General features: G+C 33.0%; 1 long non-coding RNA gene and 1 pseudogene across 1 annotated transcript; one reads left to right on the top strand and one right to left on the bottom strand.

Annotated features, from left to right (window-relative positions):
* Positions 1–1686: 1686 nt before the first annotated feature.
* On the top strand, positions 1687–3985 carry LOC120187152 (annotated as a pseudogene).
* A 10792-nt stretch (positions 3986–14777) lies between these two features.
* Positions 14778–15286, bottom strand: LOC120187019. Its single transcript, XR_005522249.1, has 4 exons — positions 15266–15286; positions 15101–15161; positions 14928–14966; positions 14778–14844 (listed from the first exon to the last, which is right to left on the bottom strand). It is a non-coding gene; the product is annotated as an uncharacterized LOC120187019 (long non-coding RNA).
* Positions 15287–23568: the final 8282 nt, after the last annotated feature.

Here is a 23568-nt window from a genome sequence, read left to right as displayed (position 1 = left end):
TACAATACCTCATGCTCTCCAAAACCCTTTCTAGGGCATGACTTCAGCATATTCCCAAAAACCTGGCATATAGAACACTTCTAAGATTTCCAAGCACCTCAACAACCACACTCATCAGGTCCCTATTCCTCAACATCAAAATAACCGAACTAGAAACCTCATGTATAGTTGTAACCTCAATTCAAGCCTTTGCATAAGCTAATCGAGACTTCCCAGCAGCAATATGATCCATATACAATGGCTTCCTCAACGCACTCACAATGTAACTAATACCCACTTACGTGTACAGTTCTAAAAGGATACCATACAATTGCACCCATAGAGGAAACCTATCAAGGCTGAACTCAAGAGACTTCATACCTGGCTCCCATTTTCTAACCATTAAGGGCATGTTTTAAACATGCCAAGGTCCACATTCAAGGACCTAATCCCTAGACTTATCAGAACTAAATTGAATAATATAAATCTTCCTACTTATAGACTTAATAGAAACTACCCTAATTTTCCCCATAAAATCTCTAATAACTTTTGTAGAGCCCCAAATTTAGGAACCTTATCAACAAATCGTAGAACCAAAAAAAAATTCCATACCTGATCATCCTCACTATAAACCTCCTCAGGCGGTGACATCACAATCAAGCCCTCATTGCAAGCCGAAGGAAAGGAATCCAATATCTGTTCCAAACTAAAATCGAACAATTTCTCCCAATCTAGTGCCCTAGAGAACCCATCCACGCGCGTACAATCACCCATCTCCACAATCAAACTAGAACAAGAAAACTACCAAGAAAGAGAAACCCACCAAATCAGAAGACCGAATCTAAGAACTATTCTCACACCCATCGAGAGAAAGCGGTTAGACGATTTCATCACTTTATTTTTAGTTTGAAGATTTTTTTATCGTAGTTTTATTTACATGAATATTTGACAATTGGTATGGAGATTAACAGTAATAGTTTCAGTTTTTTCTTTTAACTCTAAGCTTATGACATAGCTTGAAATAGTTGGAAGATCTCATTCTTCATTCTTTTGATATTGGGATTATCCAATAATATAATAAATAATAATAATATAATAATAATAATAATAATAATAAAAAAAAAAGTAGCAATAAAGAAGAAGAAGAAATAATGAGTTTTGGATTTATTTTTTATTTTTTAATTACCAACTCAGATTTTTGTTAAAGGGTTAACGGAAGTTAACGTTAGAGAGACTTAAATAAAACGGGCTGATAATGTTAGGGCCTTAAATCAAACGGATTAATAACGCTAAATATTATTTACTCTTAATTTTTAAATAGATGATCAAAGTGAATCATATCGAAAATAAAGAGGACTATTCGCATAGTTAACTTTTTTTTATTAATAGTTTATAATCAAATTAAAGTTATTGATTAAAATAAATTTAGTTAAGAAAATATTAGATATGAATGAGTGCAGTATAATCAAATTTAAATTATTTAATTGAAATAATTTGAGTTAAAGAAAGAAACATATAGATTAGACCGACTAAATATGTAAAGCTAAATATTAGAAGAGTGTCGTCCACGGAATCTTTGAGAAGTATTTTTAAAATAGTTAATTACGTGGCGAAATCCTGTACGTGTCCTTGCTCCAATATCATAGTAATTGTATATGTAGATTATTCAAGTCAACAAAAAAAGGTGTGAAGTTTGTGCCAAACAAGAGAGTGGCCAGTATCTCGGTGCATTTAGGTACGTTCTGGGTCTTTTGTTCTTGTTTGTTCCTCCCTTCTGTCCTGAATATCAGAACTCTAGTCTATATTTTTGTTTGGTTATTTGGGTTAATTTCTTTTCCTTTGGATTGCTTTCCTCGATGGATTTGATTGTTGCCAGACCCTGTATTTGTTCCCCAGTTTGCACTTACTCGTTGTTTGCCCAAATCCCAGCTTCAAATTTCCAGTATTATGTTTGTGGTTTTCAATTCAATCTTGGGTTTCTTTTTTCTAATCAAGATTGAATGCTTATTTATATCTTCAAGTATCCCTGCACCCAGTAATAAGATCATTGGAAGCTCATATATATATATATATATATGTTTGGAATGTATTGAACACTGATATTTGAAAGAAAAAAAAAGAGAGAGTAAAAAAACAGCGTAGCCAATAAGAATCACTTTTCACTGGCAAAATTTTGCTATTTGCACAATCTTCTTACTTACTGATAACTTATTATTCCATAAGACTGGCTGTTTTCTTATTCTATGTTCTTTTTAAGTTCTAATCTTTGACGTTTATCATTAGCTTAGAAGATATTATATGATTTGCGTTGATTCAAGATGTTGAAATCACAGGGAAATGAAGAGTTACGGTCAAGGATGGTTATTTTTCATTGGGATTTTAGTGACACTAAGTTTACCGTATTCACAAGCCTTTTGGGGAGCTCAAAATAAGATACAAACTTCTGTTTTCATATCACCTAAGTTCGTGCTCGGACCGGGATCAGTGGAAGATAGGTTCTATTACAATGTCGACTTTCCGAAAGGTCATATTGCCGTGAAAAGTTTCAATGCAGAAGTGATCGATGAGGTCGGGAATCCTGTTCCGTTGCACGAGACGTATCTGCATCATTGGGTTGTTGTTAGATACTATGTACGTAAAGGCACCGAGATATCTGAGTTTGATGACCATGCGAAACTTAACAAGACGAATTATATTTCTGGGAGGAACAGTGGGGTTTGTCCTAGTCTTGTCCAGTTCTTTGGCCTCGGGTCTGAGACACGGAAAACTGCAACTCATTCCCGATCCGTATGGACTAGAATTCGGTATCCCGATGAGATTCCTTCCGGGTTTGAGGAGCAATGGTTGCTTAATGTTCATGCAATCGATACAAGGGGTGTGGAAGACAAGTTGGGGTGTACCGAATGCCGTTGTGATCTATAATGTTACTGTCGATACATTTGGAAGACCTCTGAGGCCAGAATACAAAGGTGGTTATTTGCTGCTACGATCACACGCAATGCAAGGTGAAACATGGATTCGAGGATTTAGAAGAACCCTTTACCTACGATACACTGTGAAGTGGGTCGATATGGATAGCTCCGTCTTGCCTGTTTAAAAGTTATATTCGACATTACTGACACTTGGAAAAGGACTCCTAATTCACTGGGAGTACCGCTGAGCACCGTGCAAGGTATATCGTTTATGTGCTGCAACAGAATTTCTTCTGAATATCACCATTTAATATCTTTGCTGCAGGTGGAATATGATATCGAATCTTGCCATCCAACCGAATTGGTTGATGATGGATGCATTGACAACAAAAGGATAAGCCTTTACATGCCATTTGGTGGTTATCTCATATATGGTGTTGCCCACCAACATTCAGGGGCTCTGGTTCTGCTCTCTATAGAGAGGTATTTATGTCAATGTATGTATATATGCAATTTGATGATATGTGACCTGTGCATGTTTACATTTTGGTGAATTCAGGATGGCCAAGTTATGTGTTCTTCATTACCGATTTACGGGGACGGAGAAGAACCGGGAAATGAAGCTGGTTACATTGTAGGAATGACCACCTGCTATCCTCAACCGGGAGTGATCGAGATATCTAAAGGGGAGACCTTGATTTTGGAATCGAATTACAGTAGTATCAGACATCATACGGGAGTAATGGGGCTGTTCTATTTTGGTTGCAGACCAATTGCCTAAGCCAATTCACACCTTGCACACTGTTATTCAAGTAAGATCCCAACTCTCGAATGATTATTCATAATTCACAGATACGTTTGCTTACAAATGTTAGGCAAACTTAGGATGTCTTTAATGACACGATCATCCGATGCAGACATGGGATAGTATTCCGTTAACAATCCTTTGCGTGGTGGTAGCTATGATCGGTACGGTAGCTGTTACAGCTGTTGCCGTTCGTTATCGATTTAAGCGTGAGGGAGAGGATGGCTATGAAGCATCGGGATGTGACTGCTGTAATAAGCTCTATCCCTGGTCTATATTGCATCCGTGAATTCCAGCAAACATTGTTGTGAAATTAATGACATAAAGTGCAAGACCGTGTGTTTATTGTTAAAATCCAGTGTGTAGATAAACGAATTGGCGTTGTCCCATTCGAGTAGTTCGTTTACGGGGACAATAAATGGAACTGACGAGGCCATGTGATGGTGTTGGCTTCTTGGGTTGATAATTACATTTAATTAATATGTATGGACAAAAATTCTTACTAAGTTTTTGAGAGTTATACGGATATGCTTGGTTAATTAAATATTTTACTAAGAATTTTATGATTTTAATACTTTTAATGATATTTATTTTTAATGAAAAATGGTTTATTATTAACAACTACGCAACTTGATTTATTATAAAATATTTAAATTCTTTTTCACTTTAAAAAAAAAAGTAAAGGATAATTTTGTCTCTATAGTAGATTTAATTTATCACTTTCGACAGTATCGTATTTTTACATCAATTTAGTCTTCGAAGTTGTTCGATTGCATAATTTTATATTATGTCCTAATTTAAAATCTTAAATTATAAATAGTAAACCTTAAATCATAACTTCTAAACGGTAAAACCTAAACCTTAACTTAGAATATAATTAGGGTCATAATTAAACAAATTTTGATGGTTAAATTGATACAACAATACGATAGACAAAATAATAAATTGGATCTACTACAGGAATAAGGTGACCCTTAAGCCAAAAAATATTATTGATTAGTGATCGATCAAATGATCTCAGTGGTTAAAAAAATATCTTTCTCAAGTTTTTAGTTCGACAGTAAATCTTTAACTGCATAGATAAATTAATTTGTACATTAACAAAAATTATGAATATATACTAGCTTATAATTATTTTAGATTATTTAAAAAAATAATATTATTGATTACTTAAATATGTTTAATGGTCCTTCGATTATGAAGTGTTGTTTTGTTGAGTCTTTGACTATTAAAAGTATAAAATGATCACCCAAATAAAATGATCATCCAATTATTCATATGTTTCAAAGTGTTTTTTCATTGAAAAATTAGTGACAACCTAAGTTGAACGTGACATGCTAACTGTAATATGATAAAATATAGTCTCAAAATCTCAAACAACTATCATATCTCAGTCATCATGTTAACGTCTAGCTCAGACAATCGTCAATTTTTAACAAAAAAGATGAGATCGAACATATAAATTAGTAGGTGACAATTTTTGTAACTTTTAACAGTCGATGGACTCAACAAAACAACACCCTATAGTCATAGATTATTTTATAACTTTTAAATAGTCGATGATGCAAGTGAAACAGGGGTAACGAACAGGGAGACGAAGCCGGTTTCATTGTCTCTAACATATATATCCTTATCATATTATTTTTAATTCATTTATAGTCAAATGACCATTTTGCCCTACTTCATTTGATAATTACTAACAACTTTTAGGATTTATTTCCAGATAAATCATTGAACTAATCCATTTTTCTACTTTAATCACCAAATTTCTGAAACTTTACCATTTAGTCACTACCTATAGTTTGGGATGTTAGAGCATCCTACTTCAAGTCCATATGATAATTGTATGACTAATGTGTATGTATGATAACAGATGTGTATCAGAAAAGTTGTTTACATTCTTATTGACCAGCACTTCAAGTCCGTTCTCGACTATCTCTTTCATGAACTTCCAAACATAATATCCACACTCGGTACCTCCGACTGACGGGGACACTACAAACAGTTTACAATAAACGATTAGTCAAAATAAAAGCTGCAATTTAAACAGGAATGATTGATTGAAGTCCTCACCAAAACATTGATCCAATTGAGGCTAACCCTTTTGTTAGATCCACTTTGAGCAGTGTAATTTCATTGCCCTATAAAAATTGATTAAATATATCAAAGAATACTATAATGTTTTGATAATTTTTGTTACTTACGAATCAATAATCTGCTTCAACTACGATGGGACATTGGTGGGCCCTAAGGAATCAAGTTAATAACAACTTGTTGCTTTCATATCTATCACCGCCAACACCCAATGTCTTCTATAAAAACCAAAAAACAAATTAATTTACTAAAACATATTGATAATCAATGAAAAAACAAACCCGAGATTATATGGCACTAGGATGATGTCATTGTCCTTTCTTAGAGACAATCGATCTGCAATGTTTCGAATTGCCTCATCGTTAATTTTGAATTTTGCCTTACGTCCTGATGGCGAGATTGCAGACGGGCTCACAAAGCAAATTCCATGATCTCTTTTTGGCCCATTCTTGATTTCCTCAAACAAGTATCTATATATTAACATACAAAAACTAAAAGATTAAATATATTATGTTTTACTAAAATTAAAATTAAGCACTTACATCATATAACAAGTAATCACAGAACAGATCATCTCATCCACAATAAAAACCACTTCAAAATCTTCCCAAGTTATGTACGTGAAACTCTCGTACCCAAACATATCGTCCTCACATTGTACTTTCACGAACTCCATATTTTTAAGTTGTATATCAACCATATGTGCAAACACTTTCAAAACACAGTTGCTTTCAACTCTTAGCCTTGTCCTCATTTGTGCTCTCGTCCTCCTTCTTTGCGGTGTTCCCTCATCATTTTCTTTCTTTTTTTCCCTCTTCACTGTCCCTTCTCCTTTCTCTTCTTCCTTTTTCCTTTGTGGTGTCCTTTCTCCTTTCCCCTCTTCCTTTTCTTTCTTTTTTTCGGTCTTCGGTGTCTCTTCTCCCTTTTCCTCTTTTTTCAACAAGTTCTCTTTGCCATTTTTTCCTTTCTTACTATCTACTTCATCTCCGTTCACACGTTTTTTCCCAAAAACACCAACACTTTTTCCTGCAAAAAATATAAAGAAATCATTTAAATTAGACCTATATAATTTCTTTAAATAAATGAAAATATTACCAAATCAGAGCATCTAATGACTAGATGTCTAGGCCACTTCACTAGAAACCCCACTGCATCTTTAACCTTGTAAATGAACTCCTCATAGTGGAAACGGTAGTAAAACGTCTCCTTGCACACTCATTTCCATCATTACTTCAATGTTTTCACCTGTTATATAAAGGTAAAACTAGATCCAATATTCTAAAAATGAAAAAGAAAACGGATATTTTTTGTAATACCTGATAGATCATTGTGCTTCACTATCGTTCCTTTGGCAACTATTGGAGAATATCAATCGCAAGATAACAGGAAGTATCCTACAAATATATAATATTAGTTGTAGTCAAGACTTACATTTAATTCATACTATAATTTAAAAAGACTTACAAGTAATTCCTCGGGTGGGTTGTCTTCAAAATCTGCTTTGTCCCACCCTTGGCAACTTGCGCCTTAAGAAGCATGATTCATCCCTTTTTGTAGTTTCTCTATTGCACCTTCAATTTTTTGAATCTTTTTCAATCTTTTTCTTCTCACCATCTAAGTAGTTCTTCACGGTCTTGGGTAAGTAAAAGTATTGGTGTGGCCTTACAAATTTATCCATCCCTCATACACACATTGTTCCTGGGTACCTAGGGCTTGAGTAAGCATGTCATTTGTTCCACAAGTGACATCTCCTAAAGTTTATGAGTTATGCATCTCTTCCTGTAGTGAAAGAAAATATTCATATTCAAAAAAGTCAAAGGATTAAAGCTCATAATATCAAACCAGATGATCCTATCATATTTGAAAGTTTGATGTTTGTTTATTCAGCTTGCATTGAAGGACGCTGAGCAGTTTATGAACTTAAAAAGTAATTATATAATGGCATATCTTGAAGGCTAATGCGCTGATTTTGGTGAGTTTTCAACTTATTCTACGTTGTTTGCTTAAAATTACTCTATGAACCAATCACAACTCCATGTGGGCATACTTTGAGTGATTTTTACCCGTTTTCTTTTTAACTAAAGATATTGAATCAGGAGATGCTGCAAATGAGAGTTTTGATTTTGAGAAAGAGTGGTCTTTGGTATTTGAGGAGCAAAGAAAGAAAATAATACAACTATGGAATGAATGCAACATACAATTGCATCCCAAGACCTATTTTTTCTTACTTGTCATAGGTGATCCATCAGATTCGTGTATTTGAGGTGGAGCTATTGTTCATAATATTTATAGTAATTGATGGCATGATGAAGACGTTTTATGATTTTCTCTTTTGCATTGTTCATAATACTTTATAGTAATTGATGGCATGATGAGACTTATTTGTAGTTAACTGTTTTTGTTGTTGCAATACTTACTTATGGGCGAAGAATCCAGTTTACTGAATTATTTTCCAGAATTGATGCAGTTGATGCTACCACCATCAAACGGTAACAAATGGAAATAAATAAAGTAGTTTGAAATAAGCAGACATATATATACTAACTTGGTGCTATAACAATAAGATGAAAATAAATAAAGTAGGAATGTTCACAGGAACTTACCTTTTTATCAACAACAATCTGGACATTCGGGTTATAACTTCTTCTTCTTTTTCATTTGTCTTGCCTTTTTCTACAACAATGCTCTATCATTCTCGTCTTCCTCTTTTCCCGTTTCTTGCATCTAAATTAAAAAGAATAACAACAATGAATTAACATAAACAGATGCATATATAAACTATTCAATTAATTTACTACATACAATCTCAAGAGTTAGTCCAACATATCCTTTTCTACTCTACCGATGATTGTATCTATGATGTTCACGCATTGTTTTAGCTTTCTTACTTATTTCTTGAATTAGAAACATTAAAATAGTAAAGACTGGTTTCTAAAACTAATATATAAACAAATACAGACACGAAAAGTTATCTAACCTCCCACTTCTTTGAAAGTCTTTGCGATACAAAAACCTTCCAGTCATCTATCTTCAAATAAGGATACATATCTGGAGGGTTGAGAAGATTTGCATTAGGGTCATTCTTAAACTTCTCAATGAATTTCTTAAACTGATAATGCTTAAAGTTCTTCCACTTTGTCCCAATGGATTGAAGGGTGTTCTTCCGACTCCTTGGATCAAGTTCAAAATTCATCTAAAACATAAAACATTAATTAATAAATATTATTTTTAACAAAAAAAAAAAGATAATTGGAAGTTAAGATCAGATGTTATACATACCAAAAATGTATTGCCATAAGTCTTTTTTTCCTGTTCAACATCTCACCTAGTGGCATAAGTGATAGGCACCATTGATCTAGTTACCATGCCCTCAAAGGAAGCAAGTTTCGTTGCTTAAACGCCAATCGGAACACCCTTTTTATTGTAAGTAACGATAAATTTTCCTTTAGTAGTTTTTCCCTTTATTGTCGGACCTCTTTGTTTAGAGTCTTCATCATGATTCGAAGACTGATCCGATTCCATGGTACCAAGTATAACCTGTTTCAACATGGTTCAAATAAAAAAAGTTAGTACATTGCTTTTTTCTTGCAGTTGGGACATAATTAATAACATACAGATGTTTAAATAAAAACATACCAAAAATTAAAGATTTTATTTTGCATATAATATTTTAAACTAATATGCCCTCGCCATTCGGGCGTGTACATAGGAAATCATCATCAAGTTCTACTAAAAGGGAGTCTTGAGAAAAATCAAAAGTAGCATGGTATTCCAACATATCATCAGTTTCACCATTTGATCCATACTTGTACATCTTATGTGGTGTGAAGCCGACAATAGACAAATTCACATCTTGTTGATCTTGAACATAAAAAACTTGTTTGACTTGACTAGCTAATAATGGTTGTTTTATAACATCATCCTCTTGTTGATTGTTGAAATCTTTTTTTTCTTTACGAAGAGGATGTTGAAGTGGCATGAATTTTCTATGACCAAGAAAGCATACTTTTTTTGAATTTGGCAACCACTGTGAACAAATATCTTTGAACATATTGGACACACATAATAACCTTTGGTAACACACCCCGAAAGATTACCATATGCGGGAAAGTCATTTATAGTCAAAAGTAATATGCTCTGAGATTGAAGTATTCTTTCTTATAAGCATCATATGCTTTCACGCCAGTTTCCCATAAGAGTTTTAGATCTGCTATCAATGGTGCCAAGTAGACATCAATATTGTTACCAGTTTGTTTTAGACCTGATATCAATAGAGTCAACATCATGAATTTTCTTATCATGCACAATAAGAGGGTAGATTATAAGTTATTAAGATAACCGGCCAACAGCTATGCTTGGAACTTAATGACTTGTGAGGATTGATACCATCAGTGGACAAGGCTAATCTAAGATTCCATTTTTCTTCTCCGAATTCTTTCCACATTCTATCAACAAGCTTCCAAGAGGGGGAATCGCGAGGATGACTTAGCATACCATTATTAGCTCGACCTTGTGCATGCCAAGTTAAGTCATGTGCCATTTCTGGTGACAAAAACATTCTCCTAATATGGGGATGGGAGGAAAATACCAAAAAACTTTCGAAGGTACATTTTTGGTATTCTCTTTCCAATGAGATGTGCCACAAGTTGGACATCTCGTTATGTTCTTTCCAGAATAGAACACAATCATTTTCACATGCATGAATTTTTTAATATTGTAGACCTACTCCTTTTAGCAATTTCTTGGCATCATATAAGGAGTTAGGTATTGTATTGTTTAATGGTAAGACATCTTTTAGGGAACCTAACAATACTTCAAAACTAGCCTCAGACCACCCAAATTGACTCTTGATATGTTGGAATTTCAATAATCCACTAAGTGCATTATACTTTGACCCTACGTAAAGTTGCTTCTCACATTCTTCAAGAAATAACTTCAATGAATCGAGTTCTTTTTCTACATATCTGAAGGCATCATGTACCATATCTCTTGTATAATCAAAGTCGCGAGGAATAGATTTGTTAGGGCATCTAGAATCAAGCTCGGGCTATCTTTCTCCATGGAAAGACCAAACCTTATAACTTTCATCGAAGCCAAAGGAAAACATATGATAGCGTACGGTCTGAATTGAGTGCTGCCATAAATTGATACAATGTATACAAGGACATCGAATAAGATCATTACTTTGTGCAAACTCTAGAAATGTGTTTACACCCACTTCATATGCATCAGATAACCTATCAGACAAAATCCATGATTTATCCATCGACCATTACTTACCAACCTAAATAATTATAAAGTATTAGCAGAACTACAACTTTATAAATGATGATTGATGAAATATTTATGTAAGATATGAAGAACAAAATGTTTACCCAAATTACCAAGTACAAAGTAACCCTAACAAACTCATTTTGTACTATGTATAGAATAATGTTCAAGGGTTATGACTCATTCATAAAATCTAAAAAACCCAATCGAAACTGAAACAAACCCTAACAATGTTAGATAAATTATTTGAAAACTCAATTGAAAATAAGGAAAGCTACAATGATTCGATTCACAAAAATAAACTCAAATAATTTGATGAGTTGGAGAATGTAAGGTTTGAATTTTATCTTAACTAGAGATCAGTTTATGTGTCACTTCCTTGCCTTTTCTTTTATCCTATTATCCTTTGGGATTTGTGCTCCAGTTTAAGTGTCTTGATGAATTGATGTTGGGTGGTACTTCTGAAATACATGATTTGTCTAATTTTACCTCTTTTGTACATATCACTTGTAACTTTTACTATCCAACTGATGTTGGCAACACAAACTTTCTCTCACTTATTAAATGGCTTGATGAGTGCATATTGTAAGTTTGCATATGAACCTAGTCCACTGTGCCAACTGTTTAACTTTGTGTAATAATTGTCCTTATAGCCTGTATAATCAAAATTTATTATTATTTTTCTCCTTATAAGTATGTTGAAAATAATCCTCAATATGCAGAATCTAGTGTTTATTTGCTAAAATTTCGTCAACTCCAGGTAAGGAATAAATGGTAACAATCTACGGACCGCTTTGTTAAGTGAATGAAATGCATGCATATAAATAGTTGTTTTGACAAAGAACTCGTGGGACCTGTTTTAATTTCAATCCTGAAATTCTAGAATCTTCTTGATGAAGTTGGGGATACTGGAAACACTAGTAAGAATCTTAATGTTCTTTTGTTTGAATTTCAATCCTGAAATTCTATAATTCTTTTTAGTGACCTGATTGTCATACTTACTAATTAACCATCAAATTTTTTTTCATGATCTATGATTAGATACCACTTTGAGTTTTAGTTAATATGAACATTAACAAACACACATTGTTTCTCCCGTTGCAACAGAGAAAAGGTTTTACATACAAATTCATAGGAATATAGCATCAATGTGGTAAATGCAAAAGTTTTTAAGCAACAAATAATCGACATTGGGGTAAACGAATAGGCTTTGGAAACAAGATATGTTTGTAAACATTTCAACAAGCATAAAAAATATATCAAAAGACAATCAAAATTCAACATTTTGGAACCAAAATACATAATCCATCAAAACCCAAAAGCAAAAAGAGTTTAAGAACTAGCACAAGAGTCCACTGAAGTATAAAAACTGAAATAACCCACTTAAAGAACCTATGAAATGAACAAATCAGTAGCGATTAATCAAATAATAGAAAATTATACAAGCAACAAATATCGATTCAATTTCAACATATATGAAGTAAAAACATCAAACCCATTAAATCAAACAAAATAGAAATCAACAAAACCCCAAATTTGCAATAAAAAATAAATGAGATATGAATAAATACCCAATCGAAACTGGAACAAACCCAAATTGAATGGTGGAATAGAGAACGAGGAATACCTATGGAAACCCTTGAATTTTGACTCCCTTCGTTTGCGTTGTGGTGAATGGCAAAACCAGAGGACTGATGCAAAGAGAAAAAGGGAAAAAGAGAAAAAGGAGGAAGCATGCGTGCGTGAATTGATTATCGAGGAAGCCAGACTAAAAGCGGGAAAGGATGAAAATAATGGGGGAAATTAAAAGACGACTTTTACAGATGACACAATTAAAAATGTACTTCGTGTTTTGCTGAATTTTTTGGATTATGACTATTAATATGACATACATTATTGTAAGTCATAAATCGTTCAGATTTTAAAAAAACATGACATTTTTTTATGACACATTTTTTGCAAGTCATGAATTAGTGTGTATCGTTCGTGTGTCGTTAAAGGCTATGTTACACTGATACGGATACAGGAACGATTACGGGACGGGACGGAAAACGAATTTTTAAAATTACAGAGTACGGGGACGGTAAGTGTACGACACATAAAATAATTTTAAAATTATAAATATATATATAAAATCATAAATAAAGTCAAATATCAAGACTCAAACCACAATATTAAGATTAGAACAGTAAAATCCATAAACAAACCACAATATTAAAATGTCAAATTTCAAGATTCAAACTAAAATATTAACTCTAGAATAATAAAATCCATAATGAAATCATAATATTAAAGTATTAAATCTTAAGACTCAAACCATAATATTAAGTCTAGAAAAATATTAAACACAAATAAAATATTGTAACATCCTAATTTAACTCTAATTAAAATCCTAACATTTAAGTATTTTTTAAAATTATAAAATTGGTGTAACACTCTAATTTAAATCTAATTAAAAATCCTAACATTTGAGAATTTTTTTCTAAATCACTAAATTAATTTTTTGTGGTCAATTTGAAAATGATGAAATAAATTGTTTCCATATTTGAAATACCTAGAAAGATCAGAGGTCAACTGACAATTATACCAAAAATTGTTTCAAGTTAAAAGAATCCAGTGAACCCAAAAAGACAGATTTCAAAATAGTGAAAAAAGCTGTCAACTATGGTAAACCAGAGAAGATAGTTGATCTCTTGAACTTAGCTGAAGCGGAAAGTGATGCTGAGACCACGAAGAGGGTTCAAGCTTTGGAGGAATTGAAGCGATTGGTTAAGGATTTGCAAGTGGAAAACGAAGAAAAAAGAGTAGCTTCTAGTAGAGTTAGGCTGCTAACTAAAGAAGACCCAGAAACCAGAGTAACATTGGTTATGCTAGGAACTATTCCTCCATTGGTTGCAATGCTTGATTTCGAGGATTCTGATTCACAGATCGCTGCTCTTTATGCTTTGCTTAATCTAGGAATTAAATGACCCGTGAGTTTCTCAAATTTCCCTCTTTTAAACAAAGTAATCTATTTTGTGTGTGCGTGTTTTGAAGATTTTCTTCTTCTTCTTCTAACATTGCTAATGTGATCTATTCTTTGAAAACCCCTTTTATTGTAGAGCCCTGGGGACGTCCCCGAAACGTCCCCAAATAAGCTCTGATCATCCCTAAATCCGATCAATCGTACCCTGCCACCGTGGTACGTCTCCGGTACGTAATCCAAGCCGTTCCCGTGCCGGAAACGAATACTTGAAATGGGGCTCCTTTGCCATCCCGTGCAACATAGATTAAAGGTATATTTTCTTGTAGTGTCAAAAGCAATGCTAGTTGTGGTACATAATTAGGGTATAATTCAAACCTGAGAACGAGGCATTAAATGAGTTAAAATGCACGCCTCCATGGTCTGGCGGATGACAAGAGATATCTCCGTTGACCGCCTAAGTGTAGAAAGAAAGATCCGTGTCATCGAGTAATATAATTTATTCTCCACAAACCTAGTTTCAATCAATTATATCATGCATAAATACTCTGTCATTTTAACATCTCCGTATGAAAGACATCACTCTTGATACTACTAGAACGCTTTTGAAAACACGGAAACGGACATAATTTATGTGTATTGATCTAATGTTCCACAAACAAATCAGATTCTATATTCCTTCTATCGGATTGAACACACTGTAGTCTTACTTTATCATCATTATAAGAAATAGAAAATCGAAAAATAGTTCACCTGTCACCCTTTGGTTTCCTCATTCGATCTCCGGTACTAAAATTCGCCATACTGAATTCACAGCGCACCTGATACCCATCACATATATAAACCCAGAGATTGTTTAAAGTCACAACAACAACAATTAGACATACAACTTGAAGAACATTACCAGTGCCTGGTCATTAAGTTGTTGGCTCCTATTTTGCACCTGGAAAACAGAGTTACATTCATCATCGACAACAAACCAACAACTAAACAAAAACAGATAATCAAATTCAGAAAAAAAAAAAAAGAAATCTCAATGTGAAGATTCCCATGGAAACCATTAAATCAAAAGGTTACCTCTCTAGGACCATACACTGCTGCAATGACTTTGGTGTTGCCCATCTCAAAAACAGCAGAACTGTGAATATTAAAATAAGAAAAAAAAGAGGAAAAAAAAAGGTGGGAATTATAGATATTGGAAATATGGAGCTTAGGAAAACAAGTTATGATTTCGGCGCCTACCCATTAGCTTTGGCTACGGTAGACATACACAAAGTCCGATAAAAAATTGATCCGGATCATATAAAAATTGATCCGAATCTGATAAAAATTAATCTGGTTTTTTCACCTACCCAAAAAATCAGATTTTAAAAAAACCGGTTTGGAGGGTCGGATGGTGTAAACGGTGTAACCAGTTTCGGTTTGAAAAAAATCGGTTTTTTAAAAAAATCGGATATAAAAAAACCGGTGTTGTGTAATAAGATTTAAAAAAGTTGTAATCAACTAAATACATCTCCAACCTAATTATACTGTTTAGGATGGTAAAATGATGATTTTTTTAGAAAAAACAGTCACAAAAATCCAACAACGGCTATATTAACTGCTAGTTTTTAAAATTCCAGACTGGATTTTTTTCGGATAAAAACCAGTTTTTAATCCGGTAAAAAAACCGATCATCCAATTTTTTCCCAAACCGGTTATACTATCCAGTTTTTAAATATCCGATCTGATTTTTAAAAAAATCGATTTTTCTCAAATCTAATTTCATATATTTTTTACGCAAAATCAGATATTCGAATTTTTTTTGTGTACCTCTAGGCTATTGTACCGATCTCTGCACGAAGTTGTCTCATCTGAGAAGGAGAAAACCAATGATAAAAAGGGTAATAAATTAGAAGAAAAATGAAGGGATGAAAGGAAAGATTATTTCCATGGGACGGCGACCGTCCATTCGGAGACCTTCGGGGCTCACGTATTCTGTCTTCGACATTAGAGACTTCCTACAACAACCCAAGTGCTGATTTTTTAGGGAAAACGGACTAAAACCTTCAGGGGTGTTTGGTTCAAGGATTGTGGGATTCCCATGGGATGGGAATCCCACATTCCCATGTTTGGTTGGTCGGGAATCTCTTTCCCGGTAATGTTTTATTACCAATAGTAGATTTTTTGAGGTATATTATCGGGAATGTCATTACCTCCCTTCCCTTAGGTATTGTAACATTACCGGCGTTTTGGACTAAAATACCTTAATTTTTTATTTTATTTTTAAAATATCATTCTTCTGTCATTGAATAATAAAAATTCTACGAATGTTAAATTACAAATTTATCCTTAAATTATTTTAGATTTACAAAAAAAATCTATAATTAAAATTTATATAAAGTTCAGGGGTTAAAATTTTTTTTACCCTTTCATTAAACCTTTTTTATATTTTTAATTTTGTAAAAAAATTATATAATATTATGAATTTAATTTTTTAAAGAAAATATATAAATATTTTACAATTTGTAATATTATACAAATATATAATAAGGACAATTTAGTCAAATATACATTCCAATAATCTTTTATTCCTTTAACCAAACACGGTAATCTTACATTCCTACTAAACCAACCAAACACAAAATACAACATTCCAGTAATCCTATTCCCTGTAATCTTTTGTTCCCACTGGTAATCTTATATTCCGTGAACCAAACGCACCCTCAGGTTTTTACTTATCAGTGCGTTAGTGGCTCACTGGAACTAGCTTTGCGGGTTTGGGCCTAGTCTATCCTTGATTCCAGTTAGACGTATAAACCAGCCAGTGGAGTTCGAGTTTGAAATATGAAGGTTAATTTATGAGATTATTATAATATTTTGTATTTTATATCCAAATAAAAAGAATCAATTAAGATTATCTTTTAATAGAGAAAATCCCATGAAAGAACTGCAAAAGCATTGAGGAGGGAGGAGAGAAAATCCCATGAAATAACTGAGACCTCCTCAAACATGCTGCTCTGGGCTAAGGCCCATATGATATATGTATTGGGTCGGGCCTAGTCGAGATATCTAAAGGAGAGACCTTGATTTTCGAGTAGAATTACAGTAGAATCACACGTCATAGCGGAGTCATGGGGCTGTTCTACGTCATGGTTGTGGACAAATTGCCCAAGCCGATACACAACCGGCACAGTGTTGTTGGAGTAAGTTTCCAAACTCCCAAATGGTAAAAGTTGATGCAAAAAAATCTATTACTCTAACCAAATTCATCAATCATTATTCTCAAAAATATTGTTCAGGAACATTACGCAAACATTTCATCGACATCTTATTGCATGACTATGTCGTAACCTGATGCAGGCGCATGATACTACAACGCTGCTAATGATCCTTTGGGCCGTGGTAGCTATGGTCGGTCTGGTGGCTGCTATTGCTGTCGCCATTAACTATCGGTTTAAGCGTGAGAGAAGCGACGGCTACGAAGTAATTCGGATATGAATCCGTATTGCATCTAAGAACTCCAGTAGCTATGGATTAAATGGAAGCCAGTTTTGTAGATCAATAATAAAGTTTTGGATAATGTGGGAATGACGACCATTTTGCGAATCGTAGAAGTGTGCAGCGGTTTGAAGTATTACATCGAGTTCCATTTTATATGTTGTGTTCAAGTTTCAATCCATCACCGCTGTAATATTCCAGTTATTTTGATAATTTATTATGTAGTTTTAAAACTGGATTCTTTTGTACTTTAAAAGTGTATAATTTAATTTAAATGTAGATTTATTTATTATTATTAGGATGATTCTTTCAGGCTCGACAAACAACGATACTATTAACGATGAATACCATTAATTTAATTTATAAAATTTTAAAACTATAAAGTACTCAACTTATAATTATAAATCAGTTAAAATTTTAAACCTAAATTATTTAAGGTAAATTATGCATTTAGTACCTAAAGTTTCACTTCTGATACGTTTTGATACCTGGATTTTCACTTTTTACAAAACTATGTTTAATGTTTAGTTTTTGTTTTATTACCCATTTGTTAAAAACGTAACGACATAACGTGATTTTTTTAAATTAACACATCAATAATCAAATATATTTTTATTATTTTATTCAACCAATAGTGTCACCTCCCTATGAAATAAAACCAACAAAATTTGTAAATGGCTAAGGAATTGAACCTGTGCCTCCAAGTAATTCAATGTAGGGTTAGCCGTTAGGCTAATTAGCAGGTTAATATTCAACAAATCACCACAACCTATATTTAATTATTTTATATTACCACCACAAAACAAGAATTTTTAATTAAATACTAAATTATTAAATTATTTGAAAATACAAAACATTTCTTATTATAATTACTTAATTAAAAATTAAATTATTTTAACTTTATTTTAGAATAAAAATAATAAAATATATGTTTTTTTTAAAAAATCAATATTAAACTTTTAAAAAATTTAAATTTAAAAATTTATTTATAATCATATATAATTAAAATTAAATAAATATTAAAAATTATTTTTATCATATATAATTTAAAATTTTATATTTATTTAATTGATTTTAAAAATATAATATTTATGTAATTAAAAATAGTGTTTATTTTAATGATTTAATATTTTATCTAGTTTATACTAAAAATGTTTTATATTTTAAAATAATTTAGTACTTGATTAAACAATTATATAAATTAAATATAAAATTGATTTTATAGAGTACTTTAATGATTTGTACACTATTTTTGAGAAGTCCTAAGTTTGAGTTCTAATTTTAATTAAAATATCTTTTTTTGTAGTGGTAATAGAGTATAAATTAATATATTTTATGGTGAGTAAGCAACAATTACCTTTCTTAGCCGGTGGCCAAGCCTTTCCTTACCTTGAAAAGGTTGTGGATTCAATTCCTATACTAAGCACAATTATGTTAATTTTATTTTAATAGGGTGGTGACATGTATCACCACCCTGGCTGAATAAATTAATAAAAATATTATTTGATTGTTGATGTGGCAATTTAAAATAAAATTATCACATTATGCCATGTCAGCCATCCCGCTAAGTTTTACGACGAATATAAAAAAATGAAATAAAAAATAAACGTTAGGTATGATTTTGTAAAAATTAAAAGTTCAGGTACTAAAACGTACCAAAAGTGAAACTTTAGGTATTAAATGCATAATTTGCCCTATAAAAGTAATGTAATTAATATTTCATTTTAAATAATTTATATTTAGATTTTTAACTAATTTATAATTACTTGTTGAGTACTTTATAATTTTAAAGTTTTATAAATTAAATTAATATTGTTTATCGTTAGCGGTCGAGCGTTATAGAATTTTCCTTCTTATTAAAAAAGAGTTGGAGAATAACCTTAGAAGTGTATAAATCAATGTGATATTGGAATATAACAAATCTTAAAGCAATCTAACAAAATCTCTCTTGCAGTTACAAAAGCTTCTGGGCGGTTATCACAAGCTCATCAAGGGCAGCATTGGTGGTTTCCTCCGACCACTTTCCTGCCCATTTTATTTTATTTTGCTCGATTTCGTTAATTTTAAAATAATATTTTAATGTATTTAAAATAATATTTTATCTTGGTTTTATTCTAGTAAAGAGTATTATGACTAATGGTGTTTTTGACTGTCTGTGTAAGTTTCTTTCATTGGTCTTATTCTTGGTCTATGGTTTTTCGGGATTTCATGTCTGCTTGCTTTTCTGATGCCTCATTCCTTTGTTCATTTGTATATCGCATTTTGTTGGTTCTCAGACGTATGTCTCAAACGAGATTGCGGGGAAGTCAGAGTGACTATCTGTGTCTGATGCTTTGGGAAGTCAGAGTGACTATCTGTGTATGTCGTTGGCTCAATGGTTCATACTCTCAGAGGCGGGGCTAGGAGGGGTGTAATGTGCGCTACGGAACAGGGCCTCGGAATAGCAAGGGTCCCAAAAAATTGGATTTATTACTATTGTTACAATAAAAAAGCAAACAAAATATTATGGATCAACGGTAAAAAAATTTAGCCCAAAACCACAGAACCTGCTGTCAAATCTTGTTGAAATCATATGGAAAATACCAAAAAATTGAGATTTAAGGGCTCTTTTTAAGAATTTGCACAGGGACTCCAACGTCCTAGCCCCGGCCCTGCATACTCTTGCTTATCAAGTTGTTAATGATCGATCATCGCTATATTTTATTTATAATAGACATGAATATATTTATCTTGTAGGCATGTAATAAAACGTTATTGATGATGTTTTATTTGACTAATGAATATATTGTAGTTCTACATTAAAAAACAAATCTTAAAGTATTCTCCACTGATTGAAAAGTGTTTATTAAATTTTTAAGAATATAAATTGACATTTAGTCCATTAAATACTTTATTAGAGCATGCTGTTAATTTTTAAAATTATTCTTATAAAATAAAAGTTTTATTAATTTATCAATATTCAATTATATTTTGTTATATAAAAGATAGATTACTATTAATAAGAATACATGAGTAATCTTAGTGGTTCAGGAAAATGTTATTTTTCTTATAGGTTTTGAGTTCAAATAGTTATGGCTTTAGGATGTGTGAGTTGTCAATAAATAAGAAAGATTCTGAACATATTATTAAACAAATATTAATGATTAGAGTAGACTATATATTTGGCCACTCATAAATTTTCGTGTTTCTATTTTGGTCATTTAACTTTTTCTAAATTATACTTAAGGTTAAATCTTACTTTTATTTTTATCACTCACCATTAAAATAATAATAATAATGATGTTAATGTGATATTTATTATTATTTTTAATTTCCATAATTTTCTTTTTCATGAAAATAGAATCAAAGAAAATTTCTCATGTTGGTGACGAAGGGATCAAGCCCTAGTCCTCACCTAGCCATTGGATTGGGCATGTTGTCTGCATTGGTTTTACTCAAATTTATATTTATTATATATTGCATTACTACCACAAAATAAATTATTTTTTGTTAAATTTGATATTTCAACCTTATTGGTTAGGCATATTGCTTGTGTTGGATTTGAACTTTAAATTATCATTTTGTTTGTGTTTATTTTTCTTTATTATTAAGAAGACTGAGGTTCTGTAATGCCTTAAATTTTTTAGTCGAATTCCATTAATTTGGGTAAGGTCATCCATCTCCTAGATTTGGTCCTCATTTCTCCTTTCTCCAAACTTAGCTTGAGCCACCAAAGGAGCAAGCTTTTATGTGTTGCAGATTCAAGTATAGTGAAGTTAAGAGCATTAATTCACGCCTTATGAGCTTGAATTTGAGTTCAAAATCTCCATGGGAGATGAAGGTGACAAGAAAAGGGTTTTGGAATAATTTTAAGCCCTCGAGCTTAACTCATTTGGGGTATGCTTTTAGTATCCATAATTTATTTCTAAACTCCTTTTAAGCCCTTAGATATGTTATTAATCCATCATTCTTTTGTTTTGGAGTGAAAGAAGTTGGGGAGCATTATGTGTTAAAGGAAAATACGAAACTTGATGGAAGCTATACAAGAGAGCTTCTTTCAAGATTCAAACACTAATGTAATGCATTTTCAATTTTGAAATTCTACCTGTGGTTCCTAAATGTGATGCCTTGATCGGTTGTGTGTGTTAGTTATTTACGTGTCAATAATGCTCCTATATTATAGGGCTGAATGGGTCTTTTATTAGTTGCTTTTTTACTCCTATTTTAGTGCCACTTAATGTGTAGTGTCAGTTAGTTTGTTTCTGCCACTTAGTGTATAGTGTAGTTAGTTTGTTTCTGAGAGTCTATAAGGCTTATATAAGCCATTCTTTGCATTGAATAAATTAGATTGGTATACAAACATTTCTTGTGAGATTTACGTATACTTTGAGCTTGAACAATTGGTATCAGAGGGCCTAATCCAGTAAGTGAGTGAGCTACGTGTGCGGAGAACAAATATCCAGCTCTAGTGTGAAGAGCAATCTGGTACAAAGTGTGGGCAATCTAAGTGAGAAGTGTGAGTGTAAAGATGTCTACATCAGAGAAGTTTGTTCAACCGGCCATTCTAAGATTTGATGGCCACTATGATTTCTGGTCCATTACCATGGAAAATTTTCTGTACAGTAAGGAACTGTGGCAACTAGTAGAATATGGTATACCAACGGTTGGAGCCACGTTCACTGAGGCACAGAGGAAGAGTGCTGCTGAGGTGAATCTAAAGGATATGAAAGTAAAGAACTACTTGTTTCAGGCTATTGATAGAGAGATTCTTGAAACAATACTGGACAAAAGCACGTCACAGGCGATATGGAAGTCCATGTAGCAGAAATACCAAGGATCAACACGAGTCAAGCGTGCTCAACTCCAATCACTACGACGGTAGTTCGAATTGCTGATTATGAAGGACGGTGAGAAGATTGATAGCTACCTGGGACGCACTCTCAGCGTAGTCAACAAAATGAAAGTAAATGGTGAAACATTGGACTCGAGCACAGTGGTCAGCAAGATAATTAGATCTTTGACCTCAAATTTCAACTATGTGTGTGCTCCATCGAGGAGGCCAACGACTTGAGTACCCTATGTCTTGATGAACTTCATGGCAGTCTGCTTGTTCATGAGCAGAGAATGCAGAGTTTTCAACCTGATGAACAAGTGCTGAAAGTAACTCATGATGATCATTTGGGAGCAAGCCTTGGTCGCGGTAGAGGAAGTTGTAGACAGGGAAGAGGATGTGGGAGATAATCTTTCAATAAGGCGCTTGTTGAATGTTTCCAATGTCACAAACTAGGACATTTTTAGTACGAATGTCCTGGAGTGGAGAAGCAGGCTCATTATGCAACATTTGAGGATGCAGCAGAGGCAGAAAATGAGATTCTGTTGGTGGCATATGAAGAGATGACACAATCTTTCCAGAGGGAAGACTGGTTTCTAGATTCTGGGTGCAGTAATCATATGACTAGTAATAAGCAGTGGTTCACAGAAATTCATGAAGAAGGGCTCAATAAGAATGTGAAACTTGGAAATGACACAATATTGAATGTTGCAGCAGATGAAGTATTCGGTTCAAATCAATGATGTACTCATGTTATATCCGATGTTTACTATGTTCCAGAGCTTAAGACCAATCTCTTAAGTTTGGGACAACTTTAAAAGAAGGGTTTAGTTATCTTAATCCAAAATGATACATGTAAGATATTTCATCCAGATATAGGATTGATCATTCATACTAACATGAGAGGAAACATAATGTTTTATATATCAACCTCAATGACTTCCCAACATCCTCAGTGCTTCTAAGCTGAAGACGATTCAGATAAGGCAACTCTGTTGTGGCATAAACGATTTGGACATATCAATTTTAAGGGACTCAACACACTCGCAAATAAGCAAATGGTGATTGTTCTACCCTCTCTGAAAACTAGAGCTGGGTATATGGGCTAAGGCCCGCGGGCTACCCATTTAACCCGCGACCCGTGCGGGCTTCGGGCCTCAAAAATTGAAGATCGTTTAATTTGCGGGCTTTTTTTTTAGCCCGGACCGTTAAACCCGCAGGTTTAATGGGTATAACCGCGGGCTACCCGCGAAAC

This window comes from Hibiscus syriacus, unplaced genomic scaffold (assembly GCF_006381635.1).
Source record: "Hibiscus syriacus cultivar Baekdansim isolate YM2019G1 unplaced genomic scaffold, ASM638163v2 tig00113722_pilon, whole genome shotgun sequence".
NCBI lineage: Eukaryota > Viridiplantae > Streptophyta > Magnoliopsida > Malvales > Malvaceae > Hibiscus > Hibiscus syriacus.
Note: the sequence above shows the minus strand (reverse complement) of the source record. Positions and strands in the feature narration are given on the sequence as shown.